The sequence below is a fragment of the Mesoplodon densirostris genome, chromosome 17, assembly GCF_025265405.1.
Source record: "Mesoplodon densirostris isolate mMesDen1 chromosome 17, mMesDen1 primary haplotype, whole genome shotgun sequence".
NCBI classification, from domain to species: Eukaryota; Metazoa; Chordata; class Mammalia; order Artiodactyla; family Ziphiidae; genus Mesoplodon; species Mesoplodon densirostris.
Genome location: NC_082677.1, coordinates 38,636,099 through 38,653,852, shown reverse-complemented (window position 1 = coordinate 38,653,852; position 17,754 = coordinate 38,636,099).

Genomic DNA, 17,754 nt, shown 5'->3' with positions numbered 1-17,754 from the left:
AGGAGGAGCTGATTCGGGGACTCTGGGTCACTTAGATCAGGGGGAGGAAGAGGTATGGAATGCAGGGTGAGCCTGTGGCCACAGAGGCCAGCTTGAGGCATGCCATGTGTTCTCCTGGGGAAGTTGTCCCTGGATCACAGGACCCTGACAGTGGCAGGTTGCACAGGCTCCCAGGAGGGGAGGTGTGGATAGTGACCTGTGCTTGCACACAGGCTTCTTGGTGGCTGCAGTAGCAGCCTTAGCATCTCATGCCCGTCTCTGGGGTCCATGCTGATGGCAGCAGCTCGTGCCCATCTCTGGAGCTCCTTTAAGTGGCACTCTTAATCCCGTCTCCTCACACAACAGGAAACAAAGTGGCAAGAAAAAGTCTCTTGCCTCTTTGCAGCTTCAGACTTTTCCCCAGACTCCATCCTGGCTATCTGTGTTGCACTAACCCACTTCAAGCTGCGTTCACACAGTCCACACCAGTCCTCTCCCTGGGATCTGACCTCTGAAGATGGAGCCTCAGCTCCCAGCCCTTGCTTGCCCTGGCAGGTGATCAGAGAAGCCTCTCGGGCTGGTGAGTGCTGGTTGGCACTGATCCTGTGTGGGAATCTCTCTGCTTTGCCCTCTGCACCCCTGTTGCTGTGCTCTCCTCTGTGGCTCCGAAGCTTCACCCCTTTACCCCCAACAGTCTCCACCCATGATGTGGTTTCCTAGTGTGTAGAAACCTTCCCTCCTTCACAGCTCCCTCCCACTGATGCAGGTCCCATCCCTATTCTTTTGCCTCTGATTTTTCTTTTTTCTTTTGCCCTACTCAGGTATGTCGGAGTTTCTTGGTTTTGGGGAGGTCTGGGGTCTTCTGTCTGCATTCAGTAGGTGTTCTGTAAGAGTTGTTCCACATGTAGATGTATTTCTGAGGTATTTGTGGGGAGGAAGGTGATCTCTGTGTCTTACTCTTCTGCCATCTTGAAGCTCCACTGACATTTTATGTATATACATACACACATACACATTCCTTTCAAATGTGCAAAGAATATTCACCAGAATAGATCACAGAGTAGGCAACAAAACAAATCTTAGTAAATTTAAGAAAATTGAAATAATATTAAGCATCTCTTCTGACCACAATGCTATGAGACTAGAAATCAACTACAAGAAATAAAACTGCAAAAAACACAAGCATATGTAGGCTAAACAATAAATGGATCACTGAAGAAATCAAAGAATTTAAAAAAAAAAAGCACCTGGAAGCTCCTGAAGTAGATGAAAACAAATCCACAATAATCCAAAATTTATGGGAAGCAGCAAAAGCAGTTCTAAGAGGCAAGTTTATAACAATACATGCCTACCTCAGCAAACAACAAATCTCAAATAAGCAACTTAACCTTATATCTAAAGGAACTAGAAAATGAAGAAAAAATCAATAACAAAGTAGAAGAAAATAAATTATAAAGATCAGAGAGAAATAAATGAAATTGAGACAAGAAAACTATAGAATAGATCAGTGAAACAAAGAACTGTTTCTCTGAAAACAACAAAATTGATAGACCTTTAGACTCATCAAGAAAAAGAAAAAAAAAGAAAAGAAAAGAAAAGAAAGATGGCCCAAATCAATAAAATCATAAATGAAAAAGGGGAAGTTATAATTTATACCACAGAAACAGAGAATTGTGAGAGATTATTCTGAGAAATTACATGCCAATAAAATGACAAAACAGATGAAAAGGATAAATTCCCAGAAATGTACCATCTCTCAAGACTGAACTAGAAACATATAGAAAATATGAACACACTAATTACCAGTATTAAAATTAAATCTGTTGTTTAAAAACTACCAACAGAAAAAAGTTCATGATCGGATATGTTCATAGGTTAGTTCTACCAAACAGTTAGAGAAGAGTTAACACCTATGCTCCTCAAAGTATTTCAGAAAATTGCAGAGGAAGATATGCTTATTAACTCATTCTATGAATACAGTAACACTTTGAGAGCAAAGCCGGACAAAGATAACACACAAAAAAGAAAATTTCAGGCCAACATCACTGATGAAAATACTTGTAAAAATTATCAATGAAAGATTAGCAAATCAAATTCAATATTAAAATGAACATACACCATGATTAAGTGGGATATAGCCCAGGGATTCAAGGAGGGTTCAATAACCACAAATCAATTAATGTGACACACTACATTAACAAATTTAAGATTAAAAATCATATGATCATCTATGATGGTATAGGTATGGTATAGCTCTAGCAGTTTACTGTGATTGGAAAACAAACAAATGAACAAACAAAATATGTTTTTCTCAAGGCTGACTTCTTGTCATTCACCACAGATAAAAATTTACCTCCTCAGAGAAGCTTTCACTGAATATTCTCTCAAAAATAGCTCCTTCCAACATAGTCACTCTCTGTCATGTAGACTTATTTAATTTTCTTCACATAATTTATATATTGCTGAATGTATTTTTATTGTTTATTTAGGTACTTATTTTCTGTATTCTCTCACTGGAATACAAAAATCTATGAGAGCAAGTATTTTTTCATTGTTATAGATATACCTCTAAAATTTCAAAAGGTATTTCACTATATATACCCAATACATTTTTAATGAATAATGAAATGAATCACCATCTCTTCATCTTTTGTGTTATATTTTTTCTCAATTTTATAAGAAAAATAACATGCCTTGTTTAATTGGCATTTTTTTACTAGTGGGTTTGAATAGTTCCTATTTTTTAAATAAAGTATGTGTATTTATATTAATTTTTTGGTTTTCTTTTTGTCTTTTTCATTTTTCTTGCCTGGAATACTCATAAATCTGGAGGGTAAGGAAGAAGATGAAAAAAGTCTGTATGAAGACTCTCCTTCACTCCACATATCACAAAGTTTTTATTACAACTAAATACAACTTTCTTCATTGATAGTGTACATTTTGAAAGTGGAAAGGACATTTTTTAGACTCTTTCTGATGTGCAAAAAGGATATACTATTTTGATATTAAAATCTAATTAGATAATTTTCAGCATGGCTCTGGACACCTCTCTCCACCATCGAAATACCAGGATAAGGCAGACAGTTGATGCTCAATTAAATCTGTCAAAATAAAACTTATGCTTCACTAGAAAATGAAAGCTAAACAAGGTGGTTTAGATAGAGACAAGAGAATTGTGAACATTAAGCATCATAAAGAGGGTTAAAACCAAAAAGTAAAATTCTGAGTTTAAGAATTGGTCTTTGTTGCCAATTTTTGCTTATCTTAGTTTGCCATACCAATTCACACTTCCAATGTGTCTGAGTCAAGTTGACTTTTTAATTGCTCTTAAATCTTTCCCTCCAAGCTAAGAGAGCCATGATTAGGGCAACATTGCTCAGAGGCCAATATCAACATTGACAGACACTTTACCATTTTCCTCTCACAGATATTCTTCTTGTTTAATATCCATTGCATTAAAAGGATACAACTGCAATATTTTAACTATATTTAATGCTAGATATTAAAATCATAACTTACCAAAAATATACTCTCTGTGATTTCCTAACATAGAGAAAAAGCATTCAGTTTCAAATAAGTGAATTCAAAGAAGGGATCTTTATGCTCTATAGTTTTTCACAGATTTACCAAAAAGCATGACATTTCAGAAAGTGAAAAGGTGATTGTATAATGTTTCCTATAGCTAAGAAATTCACCCAAAGATAAAGCTAATTTTAAGGGCTGAAGTAAGACATATAAAGAGGATTCAGATCAACAGTTCTGACATGATATTTGATGCCTTAGTTTTGGGTACTGTGAGCTGAAGTTATATATATATATATATATATATATACATACATATGTGTATGTATATGTTTATGTGTGTCTATGTTTCTTAAACTTAGCTCCATAGAATTTTATGTAAAGACTGTATATATGTGCATTTATTCATTTGAATTGATTGACAGTAACATTCACAAGATTCTCCAAGGAATTTATGAGCAACACCCCAAAGCAGAAATATCATGTTTTTTTAAAGTTTCTGGTTAGAACCAGAAAAATCTGTATTCCTTGGTCATTTTTGTAATATGCAGCTACTCTGAAGGACATAGATTTGTGCTGGGCTATCATTAATTCTAGAAAAGAATATAATAATAAAGAAGAGAGTTATCTTTTTGCATGGTTATAGTCATTAACTTAAATTTAATTATCTCCTAACACTAATAAGAATTTAACAACACAGATATTAGCCACCACATCTTGAATACCTACTATATTCTAGGCCTTGTACTTTGTACTAAAATCTCAGAAGTTAAATTTATTTTACTCTCCCTATTTCACAAATGTGTAAACTCAAAGAGGTTGTGTAACTTTCACGAGTTTACATTTAGAAATACCTATAGAGTACTTAAACTTTCACTTCTGAAAATACTGTGGAATGAATTCTTGCATTAAATCAAGGTCAATTTGTTGTCAGATATTTTATATTTGGTTCAAAATTGTCTTGGTGTTCCTAAATAAAGACACTTAAAACATACATGATGCGTGTTGTTTATGAGGCTATTAAATATTGTATACTCATTTTACAGTAGAAATAATTAATATGGAGACCTTAATTCAAATTCATTGCAATAATTTTCAGTTCTGGAAAGCAATATTTGGTTTCACTGGCAAGGTGAAGGGCTTTATTTATTTTTTTTGTTTCCCTGGACAAAACATTACTCTAACCCTATCAGAATATGTAGGAACTAGGAATGCCTGTCTCCTCTAATAGGTGGTAAACTTGTATCACAGCAGGAAGTTTGTTGTATTCAATTCCATATTATCACTGAACATAGTGTTAGAAACAAAATAGAAGTTCAATAATTAGTAGTTTAATTAATATATTAATTGACATTAAATGCTATAATTTTTATATTTTTCATCCATATTAGTGAATTAATTTGCTTAGGTGGACATATTATCCCATAAAAATATTTTGAAGTGGGCTTTTCTGTTGGCACAGTGGTTAAGAATCCGCCTGCCAATACAGGGCTTATGGGTTCATGTCCCGGTCCAGGAAGATCTCACATGCCACGGAGTGACTGGGCCTGTGAGCCATGGCTGCTGAGCCTGTGCATCCGGAGCCTGTGCTCTGCAACAGGAGAGACCACAACAGTGAGAGGCCCGTGTACCACAAAAAAAAAAAAAAGTTTGAAGCAACATTCTTACATAAGCATTTAAAAATGCCAGTAACTAAAGAGAGAACAAATTCAAGGAAGAAAATTCCAATATTTACAGGTGCATTATTTGCTTAATAAGAAGTCGACATTAAAGGTCTGACAGCTTTAGTTTTCTACTTGAGTATTAGCATATTTTGCCTATGTGCTATTTAAACATTTTTTTTATTTAACATTTACAAACACTGTTTTGCACCTTGTTTTATTCCTCAGTCATTATTCAGGTATAAACATTAATTAATGATCATTATAATAACAGAGTATAGCATTTATATTGTGTTTACTCTGTAATAACCCCATTTTAAATGATTTACATATAATCCTTACAATATTCTAAGTGCTTTATGTATATTATACTAAATAATCCTGTGAGGTAGGAACTATTATTATCTCTAATTTAAAGAATGGAGCATGACATATAGTTAAGTGCCTTACCCAAAATCATACTGTTAATAAATATCTGATCTAAGAATTAAACCCAGACAGAAATAATTTATATTCTTTGCTGTTCAACAAGATATGTTGCCTTTGCATAATTAGTAAGTGTTATTGTAGTTCAATATTTATTTTTTCTTGATTCCACCTTTGTTATTCCATAAGAGCATATGTTTTCATAAGCTTTCTTACTGACAGTCTTTGGTTAAAATTTAACTAAATTTCCTTTGTCATTTCTTATCAGAGACATACCTGAGTTAAACACATTAATTCACATTAATTAACTAACACATAAGAATTCTTTATCTTTTTCCTAGATGATTCTAGCCAGGCATTTATTATCTAAGACTTAAAATGTTCTTAAGGCTCTATATACAGAGAAAATTCTTCAGTCTTTACAACTCTGAAATAAAAGTTTTATTCTCATTTCACTGATTATATATATATCAGATTTTTAAAAATTTCTTAATAAAAAATTAATTTCAGAATATTTGTTTCTACACCCCACCCCCCATTTCTTTACTTCTTCATATTCACTTCTGTCACCTAATTGGGAATAATGAACACAATATTGGGTCAACTTGAACTGAGAAGTTATTTTGACTCAATTAAGCCTGAGGTGTCTCTCAGGTGTTTGGAGAAATGAACTGATGTTCCAACAATCCTCATTAAACTTTATTAGTTCTACATTCTTCACAAAATTGCTTTTTCAATTGGTGCTTCACGGGAGTTAAAATTTAATTTATATATGGGCATTTGTAGAATGTTAAAGAGAAAAAAATGTTTACTGATTATAACATACTTTATTTTGTTTGTTTTCAATAGTTTTAAAGTGCTGCTCCTTATAAAAAATGAATTGTCCTTCAAATTCAGTATTCATTTCATTGAGCTTCAGGAACACTGCAAAGAGTAAAGCAAAGAACTGATAAAAAACAAAGGACAGAAGTCCTAAAATGAAAAACAGTGCTTTCTTCTTTGGCAAGTATCATAGCTCACTTCTGTCATTTTCTCATAATTTGGGGGATTATTTTTCTATTCCAAATCCTTCAGTGGTTTCCGTTTTTTTGAGTGCATTAAAGTTATGTTAAAGTCTAAATATCTCACTATATGCAGCCTGTAGAAGGTCAGGTTTTTGAAAAACAGATGCTGAAACAAAGGTTCAGATGCAAGTAATTTATTGAGGAAGTGCTACCAAGATAAACTGACAAGCGAGTGGAGGAATCAGAACAGGGGAAAGGGAAGAAGTCTAACGAAGTGCAGTTTCAATCCAAAACCCTCACTACAGCCTGATGGGGCAGAAAGTATACTTCAGCCTGAAGGTGAGGGTGCTTGTTTGTGGGGTGGGTGTTTAGAATTAGTGTGTGAGACACAAAGGATCAGACTGTCAAATCAGATTGTGTTAATCAAAGATCTTACCCAGTATCAAGATTTACTAATAATTTTAAGGATACGGGATATCATGGGCCTCTACAATGCCTGCACCTCGGGCACAGAGTAATGCATGAGGTCTCTAAGTGAGGTTCCTGGAGTTACCTCACATAGGGAGAGAAACATTTAAATTACAAGGCATCTAATCTTATACTCTAGAGGGGGGAGTAGCTTACATGAATCTCCAGGAAGACAAACCTCATAAATTATAGGTTAATTAACCATAACTCTCCCTTTATCTGCAGACATTCAATAGATACGTTTTTTTTTTCTTCCTTGTAAATATCATCAGTCTATTTACCTGGAAGGAAATTGACTAGAAAATTAGATGAGGTTACCTGTTTTTGTTTCTTCACCCCAGTGATGTCTCCCCAGTGAATGGATCACAGGCCAATTGCTTTAAGTTCTTAGGTTACAAGAGATCTAAAAAGCTTTGGAAGGAATATTGACAGCAACCAATCTACAGCATGTCATAACCCAATTCTAATCTTCTTTATCCAATGCCCCTCCCTGTGCATTATGTTTCAACCTTAGCAAACCAGCTGAATTTCTCTAAATTCATTTTATTTCTTCATTTTGAGTGTTTTTTCTAAGTAGTATTATATGGGGAAACTACTATAGATTTTAATGCCAGTACGATTTCCATTGTGAACTCCTTTTATCTCTGTACTATCACTCTACACTATTTTTATATTAGCATCTACCATACTTTAGCACAATTGTTTACATATATGAAAATTATTTCCAAGTATCTCAAGTCTTTTGTGCCACTGACTCCTTGAAGATTCTGAAAATTTTCATATGATACCACATGCCACAGAATTATTTTGCATTCAATAATATGGAGTCAAAGATCCCTGAATCCCCATTATGGACCCCATATTGAGAAACCCTATAAAAACTTTGTTTATTGAGAATAAGTTCTCTATTTTTTTCATCATTTCACTACTTGCACTTATCTTAATGCCTGTATATATATTGACTTGGGAAGATTATTTTTTAAGACTTTTGGGTACCCGTTTCCTTACAGATTGATCTCTCTTTTCCTCAAGTGTATAAACCACACTCATTAATAATCTCCTTTTTGCTTTCCTTGCCCATTTAAAAAATAATTTATGTTAGTTCATGCTGAGTACTGATTTCAACATTTGACATATATATTTTTGTTTGTTTTTAGTGTACAGCTTTGTACATATATTTTTTATTATTTTTTATTTTTTTAAAAATTTGTATTGGGGTATAGTTGATTTACAATGTTGTATTAGTTTCAGGTGTACAGCAAAGTGAATCTGTTATACATATATCTACTATTTTTTAGATTTTTTCCCCATATAGGCCATTTCAGACTATTGAGTAAAGTTCCCTGTGCTATACAGTAAGTCCTTTATTAGTTATATATTTTATATATAGTAGTGTGTATGTGTCAATCCCAAACTTCCAATTTATGCCTCCCCTTACCCCCAGGTGACCATAAGTTTAATTTCTACATATGAAACTATATTTCTGTTTTGTAGATAAGTTCATTTGTAGACTTTACTTCGATTCCACATATAAGCAATACCATATGATATTTGTCTTTCTCTGTCTTACTTCACTCAGTATAACAAGAAGTGAATCTCTAGGTCCATCCATGTTGCTGCAAATAGCATTATTTTGTTCTTTTTTATGGCTGAGTAATATTCCATTGTATATATGTACCACATCTTCTTTATCCATTCCTCTGTTGATGGACATTTAAGTTGTTTCCATGTCCTGGCTATTTTAAATAGTGCTGCAAAGAACATTGGGGTGCATGTACCTTTTAAAATTATGGTTTTCTCCAGATATATGCTCAGGAGTGGGATTGCTGGATCATAAGGTAGCTCTACATTTAGTTTCATAAGGAATCTCCATACTGTTCTCCATAGTGGCTGTACCAGTTTGCATTCCCACAAACAGTGTAGGAGTGTTCTTTTTCTCCACACCCTCTCCAGCATTTATTGTTTGTAGATATTTTGATGATGGCCATTCTGACTGGTGTAAGGTGATACCTCATTGTAGTTTGATTTGTATTTCTCTAACAGTTGGTAATATTGAGCATATTTTCATGTTCCTCTTGGCCATCTGTATGTCTTCTTTGGAGAAACGTCTATTTAGATCTTCCACCCATTTTCTGATTGTGTTCTTTGTTTTTTTGATATTGAGCTGCATGAGCTGTTTGTATGTTTTGGAGATTAATCCCTTGTCAGTCATTTCCTTTGCAAATATTTTCTGCTGTTCTGTGGGTTGTCTTTTGTTTATGGTTTCCTTTGCTGTGCAAAAGATTTTAAGTTTAATTAGGTCCCATTTGTTTATTTTGTTTGTTTTTTCACTACTCTAGGAGGTGGATAAAAAAAAATATATATATATATATATATATATATATATATATATATATATATATTTAATGTCAGAGAGTGTTCTGCTTATGTTTTCCTCTAAGAATTCTATAGTATCCAGCCTTACATTTTGGTCTTTATCCATTTTGAGTTTTTTATATATATATATAGTGTTACGGTGTGTCCTAATTTCATTCTTTTACATATAGCTCTCCAGTTTTCTCAGCACCACTTATTGAAGAGACTGTCTTTTCTCCACTGTATATTCTTGCCTCCCTTGTCATAGATTAGTTGACCATAAGTTCATGGGTCTATCTCTGGAATTTCTATCCTGTTACATTGATCTATATTTCTGTTTTTGTGCCAGTATGATAAGGATTTGCTGGCTGTATCTTTGTAGTATATTCTGAAGTCAGGGAGCCTGATTTCTCCAGCTCTGTTTTCTTTCTCAAGTTTACCTTAGCTATTTGTGGTCATTTGTGTTTCCATCGTAAAATTTTTGGTTCTAATTCTGTGAAAATACCATTGGTAATTTTATAGGGATTGCATTGAATCTGTAGATGGCTATGAGTAGTTCAGTCATTTTGACAATATTGATTCTTCCAATCCAAGAACATGGTATACCTCTCCATCTGTTTGTGTCATCTTTGGTTTAGGTCTTTTGCCTCTTTAGGTAGGTTTATTCTTAGGTATTTTATTCTTTTTAATGCAATGATAAATGGTACTGTTTCCTTGATTTCTCTTTCTGATATTTCATTGTTAGTATATAGGAATGCAAGAGATTTCTGTATATTAATTTTGTATTCTGCAACTTTGCCAAATTTATTGATGAGATCTAGTAGTTTTCTGGTAGCATCTTCAGGGTTTTCTATGTATAGTATCATGTCATCTGCAAAGAGTGACAGTTTTACTTCTTTTCCCATGTGGATTTCTTTTATTTCTTTTTCTTCTCTGTTGGCTGTGGCTAGGACTTCCAAAAGTGTGTTGAAAAATAGTGAAAAGAGTGGACATCCTTGTCTTGTTCCTGATCTTAGAGGAAATGCTTTAAGTTTTTCACCATTGAGAATGACATTTGCTGTGGGTTTGTCATATATGGCCTTTATTATGTTGAGGTAGGTTTGCTCTACGCCCACTTTCTGGAGAGTTTTTATAATAAATCAGTGTTGAATTTTATCAAAAGCTTTTTCTGCATCTATTGAGATGATCATATAGTTTTTATTCTTCAATTTGTTAATGTGCTGTATCACACTGATTGATTTGTAGATATTGAAAAATCCTTGCATCTCTGGTATAAATCCCACTTGATCAGGGTGTATGATCTTTTAATGTGTTGTTGGATTCAGCTTGCTGTATTTTTTTGAGGATTTTTGCATCTATATTCTTCAGTAATATTGACCTGTAATTTTCTTTTCTTCCAGTATCTTTGTCTCGTTTTGGTATCAGGGTGTTTGTGCCCTTGTAGAATGAGCTAGAGAGTATTCCTTCCTCTTCAATTTTTTGGAAGATTTTCAGAAAGGTAGGTGTTAACTCTTCTTTAACTATTTGGTAGAATTCATCTGTGAAGCCACCTGGTCATGGAGTTTTGTTTGTTGGAAGATTTTTAATCACAGTTTCAATTTCAGTACTCGTCTTTGGTCTGTTCATATTTTCTATTTTTCCTGGTTCATTCTTGGGAGTTTGTATCTTTCTAAGAATTTGTTCATTTCTTTTAGGTTGTCCATTTTTTTGTGTGTTTAGTTGCTTGTAGTAATCTCTTATGATCCTTTGTATTTCTGTGGTGTCCATTGTAACTTCTTCTTTTTTATTTCTAATTTTATTGATTTGAGCCCTCTCCCTTTTTTCTTGATGAGTCTGGCTAAAGGTTTTTCAGTTCTGTTTATGTTCTCAAAGAACCAGGTTTTAGTTTCATTGATCTTTGCTTTTTTTTTGTCTTTATTTCATTTATTTCTGCTCTGATCTGTATGATTTCTTCCCTTTTACTAACTTTCAGTGATTCTTGTTCTTCTTTCTCTGGCTGCTTTAGGTGTAAAGACAGGTTGTTTATTTGAGATTGTTCTTGTCTCCTGAGGTAACATTTATTGCTATAAACTTCCCTCTGAGAACTGCTTTTGCTGCATCCCATAGGTTTTGGATTGTTGTGTTTTTGTTGTCATTTTTCACTAGGTATTTTTTGATTCCCTCTTTGATTTCTTCAGTGATCCATTGATTATTTAGTAACATATTGGTTAGCCTGCATGAGTTTGTGTTTTTTATAGTTTTTTTTCATGTAATTGATTTCCAATCTCATAGTGTTGTGGTCAGAAAATATGCTTGATATGATTTCAATTTTCATAAATTTACCAAGGCTTGATTTATCACACAAAATGTAACCTATCCTGGAGAATGTTCCATGTGCATTTGAGAAGAAAGTATTCTGCTGTTTTCAGATGGAATGTCCTATAAATATCAATTAAGTCTAACTGGTCTAATGTGTCATTTAAGGTTTGTGATTCCTTATTAATTTTCTGTCTGGATGATCTGTTCATTTGTGTAAGTGAGGTGTTAATGTCTCCCACTATTATTGTGTTACTGTTGATTTCCCCTATTATGGTAATTAGCATTTGCCTTATATATTGTAGTTCTCCTATGTTGGGTGCATAAATATTTACATTTTTTATATCTTTTTCTTACATTGATCCCTTGATCACTATGTAGTTTCCTTCCTTGTCTGTTTTAACAGTCTTTATTTTAATGTCTAGTTTGTCTGATATGAGTACTGCTACTCTTGCTTTCTTTTGGTTTCCATTTACATGGAATATCTTTTTCCATCCCTTCACTTTCAGTCTGTATGTGTCCCTAGGACTGAAGTGGGTCTCTTATAGACAGCATAATAAAGGTCTTGTTCTTTTTATCCATTCAGCCTGTCTGTGACATTTGGTTGGAACATTTGATCCATTTACATTTAAGGTAATTATTGACAGGTATGTTCCTATTGCCATTTTCTTAATTGTTTTGGGATCATTTTTCTAAGTCGTTTTCTTCTCTTGTGTTTCCTGCCTAGAGAAGTTCCTCTAGCATTTGCTGTAAAGCTGGTTTGGTGGTGCAGAATTCTTTTAGCTTTTGCTTTTCTGTAAAGCTTTTGATTTCTCTGACAAATCTGAATGAAATCCTTCCTGGATAGAGTAATCTTGGTTGTAGATTTTTCCCTTTCATCACTTGAAATATGTCATGTCACACCCTTCTGGCCTGCAGAGGTTCTGCTGAAAAACCAGCTGATAAACTTATGGGATTACCTTGTATGCTATTTTTTTGCTTTTCCCTTCTTGCTTTTAATTTTTATTCTTTGTATTTTATTTTTGTTAGTTTAATTAATATGTGTTGGACTTCCCTGGTGACACAGTGGTTAAGAATCCACCTGCAAATGCAGGGGAGATGAGTTTGAACCCTGGTCTGGAAAGATCCCACGTGCTGTGGAGTAACTAAGCCCGTATGCCACAACTACTGAGTCTGTGCTCTAGAACCCATGAGCCACAACTACTGAAACATGTGTGCCTAGAGCATGTGCCCTGCAACAAGAGAAACCACTGAAATGAGAAGCCTGCACACTGAAAAGAAGTGAAACCCTAACTTGCCACAACTAGAGAAAGCCTGCATGCAGCAATGAAGACCCAATGCAGCCAGAAATAAATAAATTAATTAATTAATTTAACAAATTAATATGTCCCAGCATGTTTCTCCTTGGGTTTATCCCTATGGGACTCTCTGCACTTCCTGGACCTTGGTGACTATTTCCTTTCCCATATTAGGGAAGTTTTCAACTATAATCTCTTCAAATATTTTCTCAGATCTTCTCTCTTTCTGTTTGTCTTCTGGGACCCCTATTATTCAAATGTTGGTGCATTTAATGTTGTCCCAGATGTCTTTGAGACTGTCCTCATTTCTTTTCATTCTTTTTTCTTTATTATGCTCTGCAGCAATGATTTCCACCATTCTATCTTCAAGCTCACTTATTCGTTCTTCTGCCTCAGTTATTCTGCTATTGATTACTTCTAGTGTATTATTTATTTATTTATTTATTTATTTATTTATTTATTTATTTATTGCAGTACGTGGACCTCTCACTGTTGTGGCCTCTCCCGTTGTGGAGCACAGGCTCTGGATGCTCAGGCTCAGTGGCCATGGCTCACAGGCCTAGCCAATCCATGGCATGTGGGATCCTCCTGGACCGGGACATGAGCCCACGTCCCCTGCATCAGCAGTCAGACTCTCAACCATTGCGCCACCAGGGAAGCCCATATTTTTTATTTTATTTATTGTATTATTCACCACTGATTGTTTTTAAGTTCTTCTAGGACCTTGTTAAACATTTCTTGTATCTTCTCAATCTGTGGCTCCATTATATTTCCAAGATCTTGGATATCTTTCCTATCATAACTCTGAATTCTGAATTCTTTTTCAGGTAGATTGCCTACCTCCTCTTCATTTAGTTAGTCTTGTACGTTTTTATGTTGCATTTTCATCTGCAACATATCCCTCTGTTGTCTCATTTTTTCAAACTTACTGTGTTTGTGCTCTCTTTTCTGCAGGCTGCATGGTCATAGTTCCCCTTGCTTCTGGTGTCTGCCCCCTGGTGAGTAAGGTTGTTCCAGGGGCTTGTGTAAGCTTCCTGGTGTGAGTAACTGGTGCCTTTGCTCTAGTGAGTGGAGCTGTGTTTTGTCCCTCTGGTGGGCAGGACCATGTCAAGGGAGGGGTGTGTTTTGGGGTGTCTGTGAGCTTGGTATGACTTAGGTAGCCTGTCTGCTGATGGGTGGGGCTGTGTTCCTGTCTTTCTGGTTGCTTAGCCTGAGGCATCCAGCACTGGAGCTTACAGGCTGCTAGGTGGAGCCAGGTTTTGGTACTGAGATGCAAACCTCCAGATGAGCTCATGATGATTAATATTCCCTGAGGCTGGGAATTCACTGGTGGTCCTGAAGGCAGGACTAAGTGTCCCACCATGGGGGCTAAAGTTTGACCCCCTGGCTGGGGAACCAAGACTCAGCAAGCTGTGTGATAGGGCCAAAAAAATATATAAATAAAGGAAAGAATACAAGCAGACAACAACCAAGACAAACAATAAAAACAAAACCAGACAAAAGCAAAAGCAAACAAACAAAAAAACAAAGAAAACAACCAAACAAAAAACCTAGAAGCCAACACAAATAATAAAAACAATGTTAACAAAAACAACAGACAAAACAAAACAAAACAAAAACAAAGAATACAAAAAACACACAAAATGACAACACAAAGAAATGAGAAAAAAATAGAAACAAAACAAATGAAAGCCAGAAAAAGAAAAAACAAAGCAAAACAAAAAAAGCAAAAAACAAAACATAAAAATAAAATAAAAATAGAAAAATAAAAAAAAATATTTAAAAATTTAAAAAATAGTGAAAATAGAAAATAAAATTTTAAAAATTAAAACAAAATTAAAGCAACAATAAAAGAAAACAAAATAAAAAATATTCTATGGAGCCTTTGTTATCAGTGTCCTTGCCTTCACTGTGAGCCCCAACCAACCCCCACTTCCCCAGAAGGTCCTCCAATACCTTTTGGTAGGTCTCTGGACCCTTGCGGGCACTGTGAGGGCAGCACAGACTCTGAACTGGCCCAACTCCCATGTATATGTGCCCCCAGATTCCACAGCTACTAAAGCTAGACTAGTCTCAGTTTTGGGAGCACTTGTCCATTCATATATTCTTCAGTCACTGGATATATCAAGCCTATTGTGGAAGTATAATCCACAGCTTGTGCAGCTGCATGGAGAGATTTCAGTTCCTCTTCCTTAGTAGCACAGCCCCTGGGATTCAGCTTTGTTTCTGACCCCACCTAAGGCATCTGCTCCCTGTCCAGGTGAGGGAGGTGAAGGCAGTGACTGGCGGGGACTGGCCCACTTTGGCAGGAAAAAGAAGGGCAGTGACTGACAGGGACACGTTTGCTCACTTAGGTTGGAGGGGGAAGAGGCAGCGACCAACTGGGGTGTGCATTCTTGCTCAGGCAGGAGAGGGATAGGAGGCCATGACTAAAGCATACATGCTCACTCTGATGGGATCCCCCTCTAGTGCCCATGGAGGCTGGGGCATCAGGAAGTGACAACAGACCAGGGCACGTGTGCTCACTCTGGTGGGAGTCCCTCCCAGTGCCTGTGGAAGCAGGGGTTGGAGTGTGAGGAGAGAGGCTGTGATAGTAGCCCTGCCCCTTGTGTGCCACTCAACAATGGTGCCTCACTTCCAAGGCAGTCTGAGCTTCCTCCAGGAGCATTCCCAGCTGTGGAGATTCTCATTCCTGTCCCTTCAGGCTGTCTCCATGCAGCCAACAGCAGTCCTATCCCTGGGTCCACTCTCCTAACACCTCACTTCAGCACCAGCCCCCAACAGTAGACACCTGTCTCCAGCTGGGGAGCCCAGGGCTGTGGAACAGACTGTCTATGCATGTCTTACTCTGTCTTGCCTACCACAGACTGGCCACTGCAATTTCTTCCAATAGCCTCCAAAATCCCCCTTCTATTTTAGCATATCTCACCACTGTGAGGGGGCCTCCTGGATATGGTAACCTCTCCTCTCCTTCAGCTCTCCTGCAGGGGTGCAGGTAATATCCCATTTCCTCTTTTCTTTTTTTTTTTTTTTTCCTTTTTTTCTCATTCATCTTACCTAGTTCCACAGGGATCTTTTCTTGTCCTTTTAGGTGTCTGAGGTCCTCTGCTAGTGTTCAGCAGGTGCTGTGTACAAATTGTTCCACTCGTAGATGTATTCTTGATGTACTTGTGGGGAGACATGAACCCCAGATCCTCCTATTCTGCCATTTTGATGTAATCCAGTCAGTATTTGACATATTTTGACTTTACCAATCCTCACTGCAAACTGATAAACTATTTTCTATTATTACATCAATTTCAAGGTAAGACATTTGATGACCAGAATGGGTAATTGAATTGCTCAACATCACAAAATGACTAAATATCAGCATGGGGTGCCACATAGGCTGTTTGACTCTAGTGCTCCCACATTTTTCTGTTTTATTTTTAGAATTATTTTTTAACTACAGGTATAATTGACATCTAATATTATACTAGTTTCAGGTGTACAACATAATGATTTGATATCTTTATACATTACAAAATGATCACCACACTAAGTCTAGTTAACATCTGTCACCTTGCATAGTTACAAAATTATTTTTCTTGTGATGAGAACTTTTAATATCTACTATCTTCACTATTTCAAATATGCAATACAGTGTTATTAACTATAGTTGCCATGCTGTACATTACATCCTCATGAATTATTTATTTTATAGCTGGTACCTTTAGAGGTAGTGTTTTTTAACCCCCTTCACCTATTTTTAAAATTTTCACCCACTTAAAAATTTATACTTTAATTTCTAATTTTGTTGATTTTTTTAGTTACAAAAAAGTAAATATATAAACACGTGTATATAAATAGGTGTGTGTAGGTGTATGTGTATTAAGCATGTATTCACATTACAATCAACCTGAGACATAACATGTTATAAATATATTTGAAGTACCTTGTGTTCCTCCTTCTACCAGACATATATATCTTTTTCTCTTTTCACCAGACATAACCTCTATTCTGTATTTGACTTTTGTTATTGACACTCATATCTCTCTATTTATACTTTAAACAATATATAGAGATATTTTGCAGTAAACATTTGTACATATCACACTACATGTTATTTTTGGCAAGTCACTTTTTTCCTCAACTTGATGTTTTTGAAATTAATTCTGTCTTTATAAAATGTTATAGTAATTCATTAATATGATATGTCAAAATTTCTCTATTGTTTTCCTGAAGGAATATTTGCTTACTTCTACATTTGAATATAAGAAATAATACAGCTGAGAAAAAAATTTAAGACTATTTCCTTTTGCAAAAATGTATTTCTTGGTCTTCCCTGGTGGCACAGTGGTTGAGAGTCCACCTGCTGATGCAGGGGATGTGCATTTGTGCCCTGGTCCAGGAAGATCCCACATGCCATGGAGCAGCTGGGCCCGTGAGTCATGGCTGCTGAGGAGCCTGTGCTCTGCGACGGGAAAGGCCACAACAGTAAGAGGCCCGCATACTGAAAAAAATATATATATATATATTTCTTTCCAGAATATTTAGGACTAAAATTCTTCTTGTAGGATATACGTATTATAAATTCTATTAGATGTTACCAAATGCATTGCAATTTGTTGGCTGTTTAAAAATTTTTGCATTAATGTAAAAATTTTCATTTAATTGTATCTTCTCAATATTTGGATGTTTTAATTTCTCACTTAATGCATATAAAACATCTAAAAGTTGGCATATTTTAATATATTCATGGCACTC